The sequence below is a fragment of the Macrobrachium rosenbergii genome, chromosome 53 (genome assembly GCF_040412425.1).
Source record: "Macrobrachium rosenbergii isolate ZJJX-2024 chromosome 53, ASM4041242v1, whole genome shotgun sequence".
Classification (NCBI taxonomy): domain Eukaryota; kingdom Metazoa; phylum Arthropoda; class Malacostraca; order Decapoda; family Palaemonidae; genus Macrobrachium; species Macrobrachium rosenbergii.
Window position 1 is genome coordinate 32,134,063 of NC_089793.1, and position 17,846 is coordinate 32,151,908.

The 17,846-nt window shown below is 39.1% G+C and overlaps 1 pseudogene; it reads left to right on the plus strand.

Annotated features, from left to right (window-relative positions):
- LOC136834105 (F-box only protein 30-like) overlaps nt 1-17,846 on the plus strand; it is a 42,005-nt pseudogene that overhangs the window by 15,510 nt on the left and 8,649 nt on the right.

Genomic DNA, 17,846 nt, shown 5'->3' on the forward strand with positions numbered 1-17,846 from the left:
CTTCTAGTAGATGCTATAAATTTGACTCCCTGGTCTAGGTAAATTACTTATATAACAAAGTACATGTACGTATTATGGAAGCTCTGTACATGGTGCTTAAGCAACCAAGCATATTGGACCACTCATTGCTTGAGCATCTAAGGATTTCAGTACTACATAGTGCTTGGTTATGGCATCACTAACATTGTCTTGAATACTGGAAGTTGAACTGCTGTCTATTGTAGTATTTTTGTAAAATATTTCAAAAATTATACATGACTAAACTGAATGCAGAACTAGTTGATTTTACTTCATGATTTGACTTGTGATGTATATTTAATACTGATAATTTTGCTACCTCATTTTTATATAATATGGGAAACTGTCTTATCCCTGTAAAAATTGAATTCTAATGCAGTACAGTAGTGGCTGTTAAAAAAAAAGGGTCTCAAAAACTATTCTATTAAAAAAAGGAAATGTAGATAGAGTACTGAAGCTACTTGCAGTTACGTAAATTTTTTATAGGGCCTGTGTTAGGTATCAGTTGGAATGTTCTAAAGTAATGCTATACCCACGACCATCAAAACAACCCTGTCCATTACTCTATTTTAACTTTTGCCCTTACAGAAATCAGGAGACAAGCTCGTAATGATGACGTTTCTGTGATGTGCTGCGTCCATGGAATTCTCAAGAACATATGCATGTTTTGCCGGGATGATCCTGAAGATCCTCATTATAAAATGGGGAAGGTGTGGAGAGAACGTGTAACCTGTAAAAAGCCAGGTGAAATAAAGTGGACCGTTGAATCATGTATAGAAAAGGTAAAGCTAGTGTCTTTAGTATACGTAGTAATGATGTTAGGCAGAATGGCATTCATGAGGTAATGGTTGTCTTATGACATTGAGACTTTAGTCCCTCTGTCGAGTGCTGTAAGAGAAATGGCAAGATGAGAGAAAACTGTGCATTTATAGTGCATTTTGTAGTGACTGACTGCCTTTGGAACCCAGAATGGTGTATGGTTGCTTGAGTATTTCTGACAAATCAGAATTCCAAAATTCTTGTCAGTCACTAGAGGAAATTCCGCTAAATGATTAATTCAGTCGTAATAACTGGCGAAAATATCAAAAGTCTTTAAATTTTGTTGTATTCCACCACTCAGTCGTTAGTCATCTCAGTCAAGCTTCACAGCACATTGAACATTTCACAAACAATTTTTATTTTGGAGCAAAATACTTTGTAGTCCATTTCCAAGGTTATTAGCAATCATCCTCAACAGGTTTCCCTTTATAGGATTGGATGTTAAATGAGATCTCTCAACTCTCCTGTCTCATTCTGTCTGAATACCTTAGGTATGCCAATTGTCTATGGTGTCCTGGTCCTTCCTACTGGTCTCTACTGCTTATTCCATATTTCCTAATTCTCTAACCAACTGCTTCTCTCAACTTCACATCTCAACCAAACCATGATGTTCTTTGAGATCTTTCGTCTAATTTTAATTTTTAATATGATTTTCCAAGACATGAATCAGCATTTTGTTGCCATGCATATTCAGTCTGTTTTCTTTTGTAAGAGGTCCTGTCTCTGCTACAAAAAGAAGTACAGTTGTTGCACTTTGAGTCAAAGGTATTTGCTCTGCTTACTAATTGAATACTCTTACATTTGCTATTCCACGCCTTTTCTTTCTTCCTCTTTGCCCCTGCCACCTGCCTTTAGGACTCCTTTATTTCACATTTATGGATGTTTTGCCTTTATCATACTTCTATATAACATTTTTGTTGTTAGTTTTTCAACTGTCTTTCTACATGATCTCTCTTGCCTTCTCCATAAATTCATCTTGCATCAGTCCATGTTGTTTTCAGCATGCCGTGAATTGCTTAACAGTCCAGTCCTTCTCTCCAGCGTCAGTAATACTTTTCATCATACTGAAATAAATATGTCTTATCCTCCTCACTATTAGTCAAAAGCTTTTACCAGGGTGACAAACTTTTTGTTCAGCATTTGAAATTAATGCAGATTTCCTAAATGGTTCTCTCTCTGAAGCCAGATCCACCTGTAACACCTTCAAAACCAATTATGGTAATTCAAAACATGCTCCTATAGATCTCCTTTTTATTCATCATCATCATGTCCTTTTTACTTTATTATTTTGAAATACAGTAATTGGAAAATGACCAGTACTGTATTGTCTTATCTCTCCCCGTGCATAAAGCTTGGCTGGAGGGCTTGTTCATAAGGGAGATATAAAATTATGAGCAGTGTAAAGTTGAAGAAGTTGGAAAGCTAAATGGGAAGAGACCAAAAAGGATGGACGAAAAGTACAGTATTGCCTGATGACTGGCACCACTATCATTGCATTTGATAATCTTTCTGAATAGTAGTACTGCTTTTCCTCTGGTGCATATATGGAGGACATGTATTGCCTTTCTAAAATAACTTAAATTTTTATTCTCCTTATCACCCTCATGGCTGTCCTGTCTTCTGTCATATAATTGCATAGCATGATTCTACTGTAATTTACATTTCTATGTCAACACTGGTTCTTCCTACTTCTCTTTTACCTAAATCTAGTGCTCTGTATCTATAATTCTTCTAGCAAATATCGTCACCATTGCCTTCCTCATTTTCCCATTGTTTCGATATTCACTGTGCACACTTTCATTGACTCTTGCTTCATTGTACATTTTTAATTTACCAAAGAAATCTCTGTATCCTCTGCCTAAATAGCTGAAAGCTATTAACCAAATGCTTAGTTGTTGGTCACTTGCCAAAGTACAGTAATATTCATTTTTAATACTCAGTTGGTTCATTGAGAGGTATGTGCACAAGCTGTTTTTACACATTGTTTTAATTATTAGTAATTTTGTTTTTGTTTAATTTGATGGCTGTTAATAAAAGGTTTGTGCTTTAACTGATGAATTTCTCAGTAAAGTACTGTCATGCTAACATTTTTATTTCAGTGTTAACATACTTGTGTTTCTCTGTTTTATAATCAGAGTATGATTTTCTATTTTATTTGCAGGTAAGGAAGCGAAATCCGTTTGGTGTATATTCGTACAAGAAATACGAATCAGACGAAGAGGAGGAGGAGGAAGAGGAAAGTATGAAATCACTTGACAAGATGAACCTCATTGTAGATGAGCATGGTAAACCAGTTGGAACTCGAGAGAGGTTTAAAACTCCTCCTCCCGCACCACTGACTTCAAAAGGGCTGACCATGGAGCTTGGTATCAAGCATTATTCTAGACACCAGACAAAGCCAAGAGCAATGTTTACTTTCCAGTGTTTACAGGTACAGTGGTTAAAAATGTTTTTTATAAACAGTATACTGAAGTGCATGTAGGCACTTAATGTGTTATATATTATAAAAGTTGAAATTTAAGTTAGGAGTAACCATAATGGTGTAGACATAATTTACATAATCAGTTATTTAATCTTACTCTTTGTAATGCTCGTTTTAATCAGCAATGTTTATTCTGATTGTGTATAGGACAGAATTATAAATGATTTTGCCAAAGTACAAGCATCTAAATTTTAGTGTAGACTGAACTTCTAACTGAAATTGGTATAATCTCATGGTTATACCAATAGCTATTGCCACCTATAGGGAAAACTACCTTCGTATGCTGTGAACAAACTGTAGTCGATATTAAAAGTTCTTTTCAACCAAGCTTCCCTCAATTCTCTTTTTCCACCCTGCTGTCCAACTGCTCTCACTTGATTGTCTTCTATTTTCACCTCTTCAGCAAAGAACAAATCTTTCGGGCTAGTAATTAAGTGATCTTTTCTAAGTGCAACTTGGTTGTCTGGTTAAACTATTTTATTACCAATAGTATAAAGTATTTTAATCATACCAAACATTTCTAGATTCACTGAATTGTCCAGAGGATGTTGAAGATGATGGATTTTATTTGTAAATTGCCAGGTTGTTTATCAGTATGCTCAGCAAGTAGTTAAGCTGACATTCTAACCTAGAAAAGTTGTAAAACAATTTAAAGTCCCTCTAGCTACAATCAGCCAGTGTGAATCATTGCAAAAAGTAGGCATTTGGATGAAAATATTTTGTGGGGTTAATTATTTTGCCATTCTCATTATTATTCAGTTCCTTTTCTGTTGATGGAGGCAGTTTCTGGTATTATTCAGGTATTTTTGCTATACTGTATAACAGACGATGTTCCAGACATTTCCTATAACATAACCTTAGTATTTTTCTAGACTTTAATTAAATATGTCATTTTGTTACAGGAAGTTGTCGTTCGAATTTAGTAGTCATTATCAGAATGTTCATAGTGAAGATTCAGGAGGGTCTAGAAGGATGGCTACTCCACAGGTGTCCTTTACATGATTGGATGTCCGTATTCCTGTGTCATGCTCCATCCTGGGAGGAAGGTTAGTGATTAATTGAACTTTTTCTAAGTTTTCTGTTTAGAAAATGATGATTTTTATGGCAAAGTGTCCATTTAGTTACATTTGTTTTCTACCAGTTTGTAATGGTATGGTAGACATGTAGAGAAACATTAAATTTTCATGAGCCAGGGCAGCAGTTTCTCTGTTGGTATGGAAGTATGACTATGTAGTTCTATGTATGATTGAGTCAGAATTTTTGTTCTGCTTTGTTTCTATATTGACCACTTGCATCTACTGTGCACTGACTTTGTTAGTTTTAGCAGTCTTGAACATTAACATCCTTTTACAATGCCAAAGAACTTAGGTCGTATGTCTCCCCCACCTTATTATAGTTAACTCAAATTCAAGTCATATTGAGGAAGATTAATTACTTCATTAATGTGTGCTTAGACTGTCCAACAGAATTTGTTGAGAATCAGAATAAGGCAAAAATCTAAAAAATTAAAAGCAGTTTCAAGTATGTACTAACATCAAATTATTAGTGTGATTGAGTTGGTTCATCCTTAGGATTTTTATTACAGTATATTATCAGTTCATTTTCATGAGGTCTGCTGTAAGGTATAATGATTTTCTTCAACACTCAAACTTTAGATTGTGTAAAATTTTTGATCAACGTTAAAAACACTAACCATACCTCTCTGAAAACAGTTGTTTTCCTAGTTTTCTATATTGGTTTTTGGTAATTTCTCTTTAATTTCCATTTTATTTTTGGCATGAAGATTTTATTTCAGATATTTTGTTGGTCTTTTTCATCTTCATTTCACTTGTTTCCAAGCTTGAATGATCTGCTCTTGTCTGTTAGATGTAGTCATCTCTGAATATAGAAAACAGAGAGAACTGCAAATACAAATCTATATATTTGTGGATAGTCCTCAGTTTAGCATAGAAACATAACCTTCCTTGTTTTTAACACCTTTTGATAGTTTCAGGATAGGTATACTTGAGGTCTGGGTGGCATATGGTACTCTCAGCTAGTGGAATTGGTTCTTTCAACAGTGTGACATAGCTATTTAGAATTCTCAAAGTCCATGTATTATGGGCTGAAACAATACCAAGAGGTGGGACATCAGTCTGTTTAAACATAGTCCAAGATTGTTGTGAGAAACATAAGCTGTTTAAATTCTCAAAGTCCATGTATTATGGGCTGTGTTGTGGTATGAGTCAGAAACATACCAAGATTGTTGTGAAGGACATCAAGCTATTTAAATTCTCAAAGTCCATGTATTATGGGCTCAGGTGGTACATGAGTCAGAAACATACCAAGATTGTTGTGAAGGACATCAGGCAATTGGCCAGTTACATTCCAATTACTTATGTAGTGTGTAGAGCCAGCATGTGTACTTGTAAGCGTAACTAATTCTTTTCCTTAAAGTTCTCTTTTGATGATACATACTATATATTTTTTTACAAGTTGAGGAGTTACCTATTCCACCCTGTCATTTTGTAAATACCAAAACCTTTTTCCTTTAATCTAGATCTAGCAAATGAAAATTTTCAAAGCTAGACCACCTAAGACAAGACTTATCATTCTTCAAGTGAGCAGTTCTAGGTAGACCATATAAACTTTTTCTTGTACATTTTGAAATTATTCCTACCTTTTGTAGTTATAGAGAGCACAGCTTGAGGTTTTGAAGTTGGCTCACAAAAGAAAAATTATGCTATTGATATGTTTTCTGTCTTCCTATTTTATACTAACAAATTACAATACTGTTTATACTTTTTGACCCATGGAGAAGTGGGATGGCTGTTTATTACATCATCATAGTATATTTGTTTATTTGAAAGACAAATCTTCTGCATCATAATATGATCTCATTTGCCATTATGTTTTATGATAGTTATAATTATGGAAGTGTCTTTATTTACAAAAAATGAATCTCATTACAGGACGGTAATGTAAATATTGTGATTCCTCAAAGCATTTGGTGTTAGACCAAAGTTAGCTTTTGAACCTGCATCATGCGGTAAGTTTAATTTATTTGCCCAAAAGAATTGCTAACATGAGATAAGTTAATCACTTGTTGCTATCACTATCTTAAATATTTGCTGATCTTGGGTTCAATGAAGAGCTTCATATTCATTTGTTCCTTCAGGTCTGTCCATTTAACTGTCAAGCTTCTTTAGCTTTACCTTTAATCTAGTTATCACCTGTCACAAAACAAGTCCTGCAGTCCAACCTATCAAGTATCAAGAGCTGACTTATTGTTCATGTTAAACTACTTTACAAATTTACTTCAGGAGGCCTTCCTAGATCCCGGTCTCAAGTGTTGAAAAAACTTCCAGCAGCTTCAGTCAAATGAGTCTAACACCATCGAAAGAACATTAAAACCCATACCAGAGGTCATGGGCACAGTCACTACAGGTAGAACATTATTATGCATCTAGTTTACATTTGGCGTATTTGCGTTCGAGGTATTGCTAAATTTGCCAGCTTCTTAGATGGTTTTAAGGTAAGTTTTCCTTTTTCTTTTATTAGCTGTATATTACTTTTCCTCTTTATTTTGTATTAAAAGGAATGGCCAGAAGCTTGATCATAATTTGAAATCATATTAAGAAGTCAGCATAGTGTTAATGTTTCTCCTTGTATTGGCACTTCAGTCATGGTTGCAGTAATCAGAGATTAGCTAAAATTTATGGGTAAGTGTAAGCACTGTGTCAATGATCATCAAGAGTTCTCTCTCCTTTTCAGCTTGAACAACTTATCATTATCATGCCGATTGATGAGACATATGCTTTTCTTTGCTAAATGGCGTGGACTTATTGTTTTAGAATGGATCTGATATATTGAAGATGGTCAATCGATGGAGACAAGGGAAAAAGGTCAGTAATTTTATATCTATTATATTAGAAAATGTATGAAAATAATTTTTTTGTGTAGTGAACCCCATAGGAAAATACCAACTGCTCTCAGTGCTAAATCTCATTGGCCCCAGCCTTGTTGCTTTGTCTTATATGTTTTTGCACAGCAAATGGTTTGAACACATTCCATAATTTAATCCATCAGACTAAAGGTGAAAAAAGATTGTTAGTATGTATTACACACATACCCTACCTAGTCATGGGTATCTTTGTATTTTTCAGTTATTGCACCTCAAGGAGAATATATCCATGTCTTGACATATTTTCTTTGATTAGCTTTGAGTTGATTTGTATTTTGGAAACAAATGTATTTCTATTGAAAAAGTTCATACTAGGACCATCTGTCAGCATTGAACTTTTATGTGTTGTGGAGGCAGCATGTCCAGACACTCAAGACAACGAAAGAAACAGGCACAAAATCATTAGGACTTACATTGTGCATGGATTTGTTGGCTAATGCACTAAATCCATGTATAATTTTGGTCTGACAAAATCTTAAGTTTTACCCCAAAACCTTCTGTCTTCTATCATAAACCTTGTAAATACTGTACATGTGCAAATTAATAAAATAGTGCAAAGTAGATAAATACTAGTTACAAAACCATACATAACATTAAATTGGAATTTTTTTTGGTCTAAAATACCAATCAACTCATCTCATGATCCTTATATGAGGCTAGAGCTAATGTTTTCACATAATGATGATGGTGATGTAACAAACATGTCTGATATACACAAACATACCTTCTACTTATTCTTCTATGAGGCTTACACACTGACAATATACACACAAGCAACTGTCTGAAACATTGATTATCTACTAACAACCATGTTTATGAATAGCCTGGCAGCAATTACCACTTAATTAGTCATTTAGAATGGATCTCTAAGGTCTTCAGCATTTTGTCTTGTACACAATCCATATGTTGAGGAAGGTCAAGAAAAAAGGGGCTGAGTCTTGGTGCTGTGGAGGTGCAGAGAAGATCTAGTTTGTTCTTGCTTCTTCTGCAGTAGGAGTGGAAGAGATGGGCAGAGAGCAAGATTACTGAGTGTCACCCTCTGGAAATTGGCAGCTGCTTTGCCTTTTCATTTCTTCAAGAATGTTTAAAAGGCATTTTCTGCCAGTTGCTTCACTGAAGCTCATATCATAGATAGCTCGATATTATAAAATTAGTACAACAAGCTTCCCATTTACATAGACCCTCTACAGTTTTGTCCAATGTAATCTTGTTTCTTAGCAGTGCTTCTAGATCTTGTTCTGAGCATCTTCTGCTTTAGGAGGAGTTAGCTCCATTAGGTCTTCCTTGGTTAATATTGTTGGTGGCGTTGATTAAAGTATGAAGCTTTTGTTTCTTATATCTTCAAGTCATAGCCAAATTCAAATTTAATTTACAATCTGTCCAACTGCTGACATACTGTCTCAGGCTTGATAGCATTTGTTGCCCTTACTAAGACATTAATGGAATCAGCAGTCATGCACTCCCTCCACGTTTATGATGTTCCCTCTATCGGGGGTTGTCTTCCATCATTTAAACATCATCTCCATTGATTATCATGTAATGTACCTTGAACATCCTTTTACCACTTGAGTGGATGGTTGAGAGATCTTGTTTTAGAGGAATGTGGGTTGATTCCTTCCATTCTTTGGATTCTGGGTGGCCAGGGCATTATCCAGAATCAGCCGCGTCATTAACCTGTTAGCGTCACTTGCGTAATATCGTTTACTGCGATCTCTCGGTAGCGCCTTCGCGGGATATACGTTCAGACTTCTAACTCTGCTTTTCAAGCTGTCAGCCCGTAATATGTTTTCGTATGGAAAATGTTGGAACATCATTTGGTAACATTCTCAGAACCGTAAGCTGTAATTGTTGACTTATTTCCTCCCCTGGCAACTCTTTTCCGGATTTAGTGCTTGATGCCTAGATGACTATTTTTTTTTTTTTCAGTACGCTTGGGCGTTTTCAGAACAACACGGTTTTTGGCGTCGTTCTCAATGAATGTCACAAAGAGAGGCGTATGTCTTCAGGTGAGATAAATCAAATCCTAGACGGTGTCTGATACTGAAGACATATTTGATGATGAGAGCTCTAGTTCTGAATCCTCCATGATGAGGATATTGAAGAAACAAACTTTTCTTCCAATAGCGGAAGTGAAGATGACCGGACTCAGAGACTTTCGGACGAGAGAGAGAGAGAGAGAGAGAGACTCAGAGAGAGAGAGAGAGAGAGAGAGAGGTCCCTTTACTTTTGTTGCTGATCGGTGTGAAATTTTCCAGTTGAGGTAAAAGAGAATCCATTAAAATTTTTGAAATAATTTGATGATGAAATCATTGATTACCTCGTGAAAGAGACAAACAGATTTGCAAATCAGTTTCTAGATGAGAATGTAGAACATTTGTCTCCCCGATCACGAGTACATAGATGGATTGTGGCCCCTGCTTTAGAGATTGGCATACAAAATAATAATAGTGCATGTATGGACAACACTTTTCATTCAGTATTTTGTAGTCTTATGAAATAAAATAATAGTAGTAAGTAATAGTTTTTATCCTATCATTTAATAAAATTCCTACTCTTAACTACAGTACGAATTATAAGCATAAAAATCAATATTAACTTTGAAAAACTATCATCAGTGATATGACCGCTAATTGCAAGAAAAAGCGTGACGGTACGTTAGCGGTGAGCTCATCCGGGGGGGGACGCTTAACAGGTTAAGGGCATTCCCTTGCTGGCACATTATTTTCTAACCAGCAACAGCAAAAAACATTTAAAAATCATTAGGGGGAAAAGCGTTCTTAATGTTCAAGTCTTCTTATTATGCATCTAGAAAACCGAGCACTTGAATTAACCGTATTCTAAGGCTCTGGAGTTAAGAGCTTTGTAGACCAGAGCCATTTTAATTATGTGCTCGACTGTGTCTGTACAAAACAGTTGAGCTAGCTTGGTGCCTTAAAGGCAGTTATTCATTTTTCTTTGCTGAGGTGTTTACCCCATAAAGAGCAATATCATTGGCATTAAATACTTGCTCTGGTAAGCATCACTCTTCTTTAGAAAGTTTCACGAGGATGTTGAGAAACTCATTAGCTGCTTCTCCACTGAAGGGTGTGTCTCGTGTAATTTTGAAGATATATAGGTCAAACTGTTTCTTAAAATTCTCTAAACAGCCTTATCTGGCCTATGGCAACATATGTCCTTTAATTTTCTTTGATCGTAAAGGAATCTGTGGGAATACTTTTTTTTATAGCAACGCTTCACCCACATACAAGTTGCAGTTTCTACACAAGAGATATGGAATTTTCATTCTAAAATTAATTTCAATATACTTACCTGGATACTTCATACAGCACTTAGTTCATACTGGCGAAAACAACACCAAACATTATCACCTTAATACCACTAACCCATAAAAAAGAATTACTTCAAACCACCAATTATCACCTCTGTGCGACCGATGTAGCGCCCACGCCCCTCTCGCTCAGCTGATCATCAGTAATCGACATTGAAGTGGGAGGTGGGTGGGATGTATGAAAGTATCAGGTAACAAGTATATTGAGAAAATTAATTTTAGAATGAAATTCCATTTCAAATACATTCCTGGATACTTCATACAACACGATTCCCAAAAATTTTACTGGAGGTGGGATCGATCATTACTGAGGTTAATTAGTGACCTATCCAACTATTCTACTCATTGACTTGGTAAGAATAGAAGGAAGCTGCGTACTCACCTAGACTCAGAGTTCTGCCGACTCATGGAGGTCAGGTATGCGAGAAGGTCTGACGTCTCAGGGATAGAGTGTGGAGGCAACATAGCCCTACATCCACTTTGCTCTTATATGAGTCTCAGGGATAAGAGTGTGGAGGCAACATGGCCCTACATCCACTTTGCTCTTATGTGAGAACAGTCTATTCATGTCAAGTTAGTCTCGCCTGCCAGGGACTCGAGAACTTAACCCAAACATACTGCGGAAATTGCAATAATGAAGTTAATGTCTTAACCTAATAAATTGCTTATTAATCAATCAGAACGTAAATATAATAATTTTTTAAAATATATATTAACCATATAAATATAAAATAAATAATGAGTTAATTAATTAATGACTGTCGCAGCAACAAAAGGTCCCAAGAGGAACAACCATCTAAACTATGAAATATCTTTAAAATAAAATAGAAAAAGACAGAATTGGATCTCCAGGATGCAACCTCCAGCACCCTAGAGATAGGCAGTTTCTTAAGAAAAGCCACACTAGTGGCTATAGATCTATCTGTGAGCCCTGGGAGAGGACCCCTACACCTCCCAGTGCTCCAGCACCAAGAAATAACTTCTCTCAGGAAGAAAGAAATGGCATTTTGGAAATGCTCTTCCTGGAGTCTTAGGAGAAATAAATAGGACACTTGGACGGGGGACGGGTCCCTTAATCTTGTCTAGATAAATAGACAATGCCCTAACTGGACAAAGAAGTGAACCTCAGGAGATCACCACATAAAGTCTCTGGGGACTTCAGGATAAAAAGACCTGGGAACAGGCTTACTAGCGATTCCGTCTTTGCCATGAAGTGGGGCATAAGAGAACTAAATCCTCTCCTGAGGAAGGGACCCGAAAAGAGGAAAGGGCTTGGAGCTCACCGACCCTTTTAGCTGTGGCTAAGGCTACTAAAGAGGACCTTCTTCGTCATGATCTTGGGTCCTTTGATGCCAGGGTTCATATTTAAAGACATGAGGTCTTGCAAAACCACATTAAGATCCCAAAGAAGGAAAGGAGGAAGCCTTCTAGGGCTTGTATCTCGAAGGCTTTAATGAGATCTCTGATGGCCAGGTCTGAGCTGATGGAGGTAGCTTAAATCTAAAAACTGCTGAAAGCATAGACCTGTAAGCCTTAATGGTAGGGACAGAGAAATGACCGATGCTCCCCATAACCACAGAAAAATTCCGTAACCATAGGAATGGAAGGACTATGAAATAGAATGTGCCTCGTGCACCAACCTCTATAGACTTTCCACTTAGATTGTTAGAGGCTAAAGAAGATTTTCTTCTGCAGTGGCTAAGGACCTTATGCACTCTAGAAAGAACCCTGAGGCTGGCGAAATCGCTGAAGATGGAAACACGCATGAGCAAGCATTCGGGTTTCTGTGGAACCTGTGTGCACATGAGGTTGGCGAAGAAGGTTCGTCTGGGTGGAAGAGGAACAGGGTGGTTCAGAAGGAGTTCCATCAAATCTGGAACCACTCCCTTTGAAGCATAGTGGAACAATTAAAGTTAGTGACAGTTGGTGGAAGACTTCAGCTTGTTGATCACCTGGCGGATCATTGCAAAAGAGGGAAAAGCGTAGAAAGCCTGAAGATTGTCCCCGGGTATAGCATCAGCATCCTCCCACAGCCATAGGGTCCGAGGTTGGCGCAATATAAGCTTGCTCATAGCGGTGATTTAGCGATGTTGCAAACAGGTCTATGTTCACTGGCCATCTCCTCCTTAGCTTTGTTGAAAACTTCCATATCCAGCGTCCATTCTGACCCTATGATTTGGTTGGGTCTTGAGAGCATCTGCAATCACGTTGTGACCCTAACAAACTGAGCGAGGAGAATCTGCAGGTCTCTGTCCATCTCAAGATTCTCTGAGCTATATCGTTGAGAGCATTGACGGACCCCTGACGTCTCAAATACGAGATTGCTGTTGTGTTATCCGAAGACAGCCACCGTTCGGCTCTTGAGCAAATCTTGAAAAATGTGAAGACCCCTCTCCACACGCCAATCCAAGCTCCCTTGCATTGATGGATAGGGACGGATTCCTCGCTGGACCAAATCCCTGAGGCGGAGTGGTTCGTCAGATTTGCCCCAACCCACGTCGGCGTCGGACCAAAACAAAGCTCTGGTGGGAGGTCACGAGAGAGATTCCTGATGCAAGACGATCTCTTCCATCCACCAGAGAAGGTCGTCGTGACAAGCCAGAGTCCCAAGGATCAGGACAGAGTCGTCGTCAGAGTGCAGCTCCTCCTGAGCCAGTTGGGTGCCCTCATGCGAGCTGAGCTCCAGGAACTAAATGAGCCAGAAGACAGATGGCCCAAGAGAACCCTCCAAAATGCATGATTGCTCCCTTGAGGATAGAAATTCTTCTGCTATTGAGAGGAACCTTTCTACCCTCAAGGGGGAGTCGAAAAAAGCCCCTCAAAATCGAGGACTCCAACCTGATCCCCAGGTAAGTCATAGATTGAGAGGTGTCAGATTGGACTTCTCAGAAATTTATAACAATTCCGAGTCTGACACGGAGTCTATTACCAGGTCCCTTGCCCGGATCATTGCTTCCTTCAGAAAGAAGCCAGAGAACCAACCAATCGTCAGGTACGGAGTATCTTACTCCGGCCTGGTGAAAAAGCGAATACAGGAGCCATTATCCTCGTGAACACCTGAGGTGCAGTAGTAAGACCAAAACACAGGACTTTTGGTGCACCAGCCCTGCCTCCAGCTACGAGAAGCGGGGAGGAACTGGCGTGACGATGGACGAATAGGAATCTGAAGGTAGGCGTCCTTCAGATCTATGGAGACCATCCAGTGGGCGTCCCTCGAATGGACTGAAGGACAGACTGGGTAGTCTCCATATGAAATTTGGTCTTTACAATAAAGGTGTTTAGGATGGAGAGATCGATAATGGGTCTCCACCCTCCCGGTTACTTGTAGGCACCACGAACATCGGCTGTAATAGCCTGGGAAGCGGAGGACATGGGCTCGATAGCACCCTTCTGCTGAAGAGCTCGGATCTCCTCCTCCAGCGCTATCCTCTGATGAAGAGAATACGAATCAAGGGTGATGGGAGTCCCAGAGAGGGGAGGGTGTGGAAAGGAATGGCATACCCCTCCCTGGGGACTTCCCACCACCCGCAGTCTACACCTTTGTCCCTCAAGATCCAGTGAAGGGACAGACCACGTAATCTGAACCGGACAGGAATGACTCTAGCGGCGAAAGCCCGTCCTCTGGGAGATCGCCCACGGGAGATTCGCAGGAGGGAGCCTGCGGCGCTGGAGCGCCGCTTATTATTGACAAAATTAGATTTTCCGCCTCGATAAGAGCCCCTACCTCTACCGGGCCAAGTAGGCGCTGATATTAACCCCAGAACCACCAGAGGCCTTCGGAGGAGCGCCTGGCTGAAGAAAAAGAGGGCAGTTTGACCGCCTTAGAAATAATAACTGGGCTGGTAATTGGAGTCATCTTTAACTTCCACTAATGACTCTTTCTAGAGTCTCTTGCTCAAATAAATCCTGTGTCCTGCTAAGGAGGACAATAATTGGGTCTTTGGAATTGTTGTACATGCGGAGGCAAATGAGTAAGATACCTTCCCTTCTCTTGACTTGAAGGAAGGTAGCGATAGAGGCAACTTAATATTGGAGGAATTAACTAGAGAAATGGAAAAAGACTGAATGAGAGCCTCAAAGATCGAGGGATCGGAGGGATGAATCGATTCTTTAATGAAGTTAAGGAGAGTGGAAAGGAGCCAGAAAGAAAAGGAATTATTTTCCAGCTGGTGACGACCTAAAGATTCTAATCGGGAACATTCATCATACTGAGATGCTCAAAGACCTCTTCTGCGAAACGGGCGAAAGCCTACCTAAAGCTACATTAGGTTTGGGAGAACCCGCAAGATCAGGCGAATCGGAGCTAAATATAATTTCTTCTTATGAGGAAGAGGACAAAGTGAAACCTTACCTTCCGATAGTTAGGATTGAAATCTATTTCTAACATCTTGGATAACCTCCGAAATTCTATCGTAAAGATTGACTCTATGCTCTGATTTACCCTCCTTAACCTTGGAGGAATAAATCTTCTCTAAGGCGCAACCTTTCGGAGGATTGGAAGGTTCGGAATGGATTCTGGATGGAAAGCCCAAATAAGCTTAAAAACCTCGTTGAGTGGGGAATCAGAACCAGAATCCCCAATAGACAAAGCATCATCCTCATTAGAAACAGACTGAAAATTAGAAAAATCAAACCTAACCGACTTCTGAGGAGGAGGAGGAAAGGACGAATCCTGCGAACACCCAGGAGCCTGAGAAGAAAGTGAAGAACCCAGCGAAGACAAAGGGACAGAAATAGAAGCAGAAGGAAACTGCGAACTACTCTCACCAGACGAGGGATGAAGCTGCGAATGACAAGGAGCAGCTGAACTCTGCGAAAAAGAAGCGGAAGAGTGAGACTGTAAAATATCTGAAGCAGGAACACCTTGCGAAGACCCACACAATGAACCCGACACGAAATCGCAGAGGTGGACTGACTCTTCACACTCCCAGACGAAGGCAAAGCCTGCGAACAACCCAGCGCAGGAGAGCCTGCAACAACCGGACACAGGTGGAACCTGCGAACTCCCAGAAGCAAGAATATCTTGCGACAACCCTAATGACAGGACGAACCTGCGAAACCACAGGTGCAGGAGAAACCTCGACGACCCAACACCTTTGGGAGGAAAAACACCATCACCATGACCCTGAGAAACTGACCCATCAAGATTCGCATCTATACTGCACGGCAAACCCTGAGATGCGACACCTGAACCATGACGCACGTCAGATCGCTGAGAATAAACAAGTTGAGCTACTTGCTCAGGAATATTTAAACCTAATTGCCTAGCTTTAACAAAATCAATACAATTAATAATATCAGGGGAAAAAGAAATACCCGACTGCACCGGGCCAACTGGTTCTCCCCCCCGACATGACACTTCTCGGGGTTAAGCAGAGGCGGATCATTAATTCCTTTATTAGAGGAATGGCAGACCGAGGCAGTCGGGGAATGTCTGAAAAAAGAAGGGTTAGTGGTACAAACAACATCATCTTCAGTCCCTAATCTTCTATCTAAAAAGATTGCCTAATTCAATAAAAGACATCTGCATCGATTCAGCAGTCTGATCCGAAAAGATGCAGAAAATTGACTGACTGATTTATTAATAAGATCAATTATATCAGATTTTGACAGGTGCTCACGGAAGCATCTGCAACATTAACAACATCATTGCTATTACCGGAGAAGGTTCGGTTAAGGGCTCCTCGATAACCCCTGAATAGCAGCCGTCTTAGCTTTAGATTTTCGTTTTTGCACTAGAGATTTTGATGTTTGACATATCTGGCAAACTCATCAGATGACCATTGTTCACAATCGGCACATTTCTTACTCTCCGCATAATGCCCCCTCTACAAGAATTACAAATAGAATGTCTATCATTAGGGCTACTCATCCGAGTCTTGCAATTTTACAGCTCGTCTGGTCACATTCCCCCTTGTCAAAATCCTGTGGCGATAATCCTTCGGAGTCCATATTGGGAATAAGAAGCAGGTGACAAAACAGGAATAAAATCCAAAAAGTTGAAAGTGAAGCAAAGAGAAGAACCACTCTCGACGGCGCAACTGATGATCAGCTGAGCGGGAGAGGGGCGTGGCGCTGTTTACCGATCGTTACCAGAGGTGATAATTGGTGGTTTAAATTTTCTTTATGGGTTAGTGGTATTAAGGTGATAATGTTGTAAGTGTTGTTTTCATGGCGTCATGAACTAAGTGCTGTATGAAGTATCAGAGATGTATTTTGAAATTAGGATTTTGCACATTGTGCAGATGCTTGGCACCAGGTTGTGTAGCTTTAAACTCATTTACTTTTCTTTGTTCTTGACTTATCTTTGTCTCATATGGCATTGGAGGCAATGATGTTATGTACTTTTCAGTAGACTCATAGGCTGTAAAGGAGAGCAGTTACAGTGCCATGCACCACTACCTTAGTTTTCCTGACTTATGGGTTTTGCATGTCAAGTTTTTTATTTACCCATATTCTTTGGGTTTTTCTTTTTATCTTCTTTTTCAAGTATGGGCATACTAAAACAACTGAAAAAGGATGTATGTAGATGAAGTTCTAAACTAGATTGGAATTTGGGCAGAAATTGTGAGCTAGGAGGAATTTTCATATCTCAATTCCTTTTAGGCTTGCTGTATGACACTTTGTTGTTTGTAAACAATAGTAAAAAGGAAATCTTTTGGGCAGTCCTATGAACGTCTATAAATGTGACTCCCTTGTCTGCAACCCCTTCCATTCCTCTTACTGTACCTGTTCATATTTTTTTTCTTCCATCTTACTTTTCACCCTGTCCTAACGGTTGTTTCATAGTGCAACTGTGAGATTTTCCTCCTGTTACACATTTAAAATCTTTATACTCTGAGTTTCCATTTCAGTGCTGAATGATCTCACAGGTCCCAGTGCTTGGCCATGGCCTAAATTTTATATTCCATTCCGTTCAAATTAATGTGACTTGGTGGTAAGGTAAAACTACTCTTGATGGTAAAATATATCTTGCTTTGTGTTGCATCAAATATTAGTTATTAGAATAAAAGATGTTGACCTTTTCAGTATAGTATCCACTACCAAGCCTATTTATTATACTGTATTTCCTTTACAGAGATGTTTCTTCAGCAAGGCTTTTGAACCCATAGATCAATGGGGTTTCAAGTCTGTATCTCATATGGCCAACCACTTGAAAGTGTGTCCTTTTAATGTTCGGTAAGTATTTTGTCTTGTACAGTAATACATACAAGTAAGATTTTTTCGGGGGAGGAAGGGAGATAACACAGTAGTAA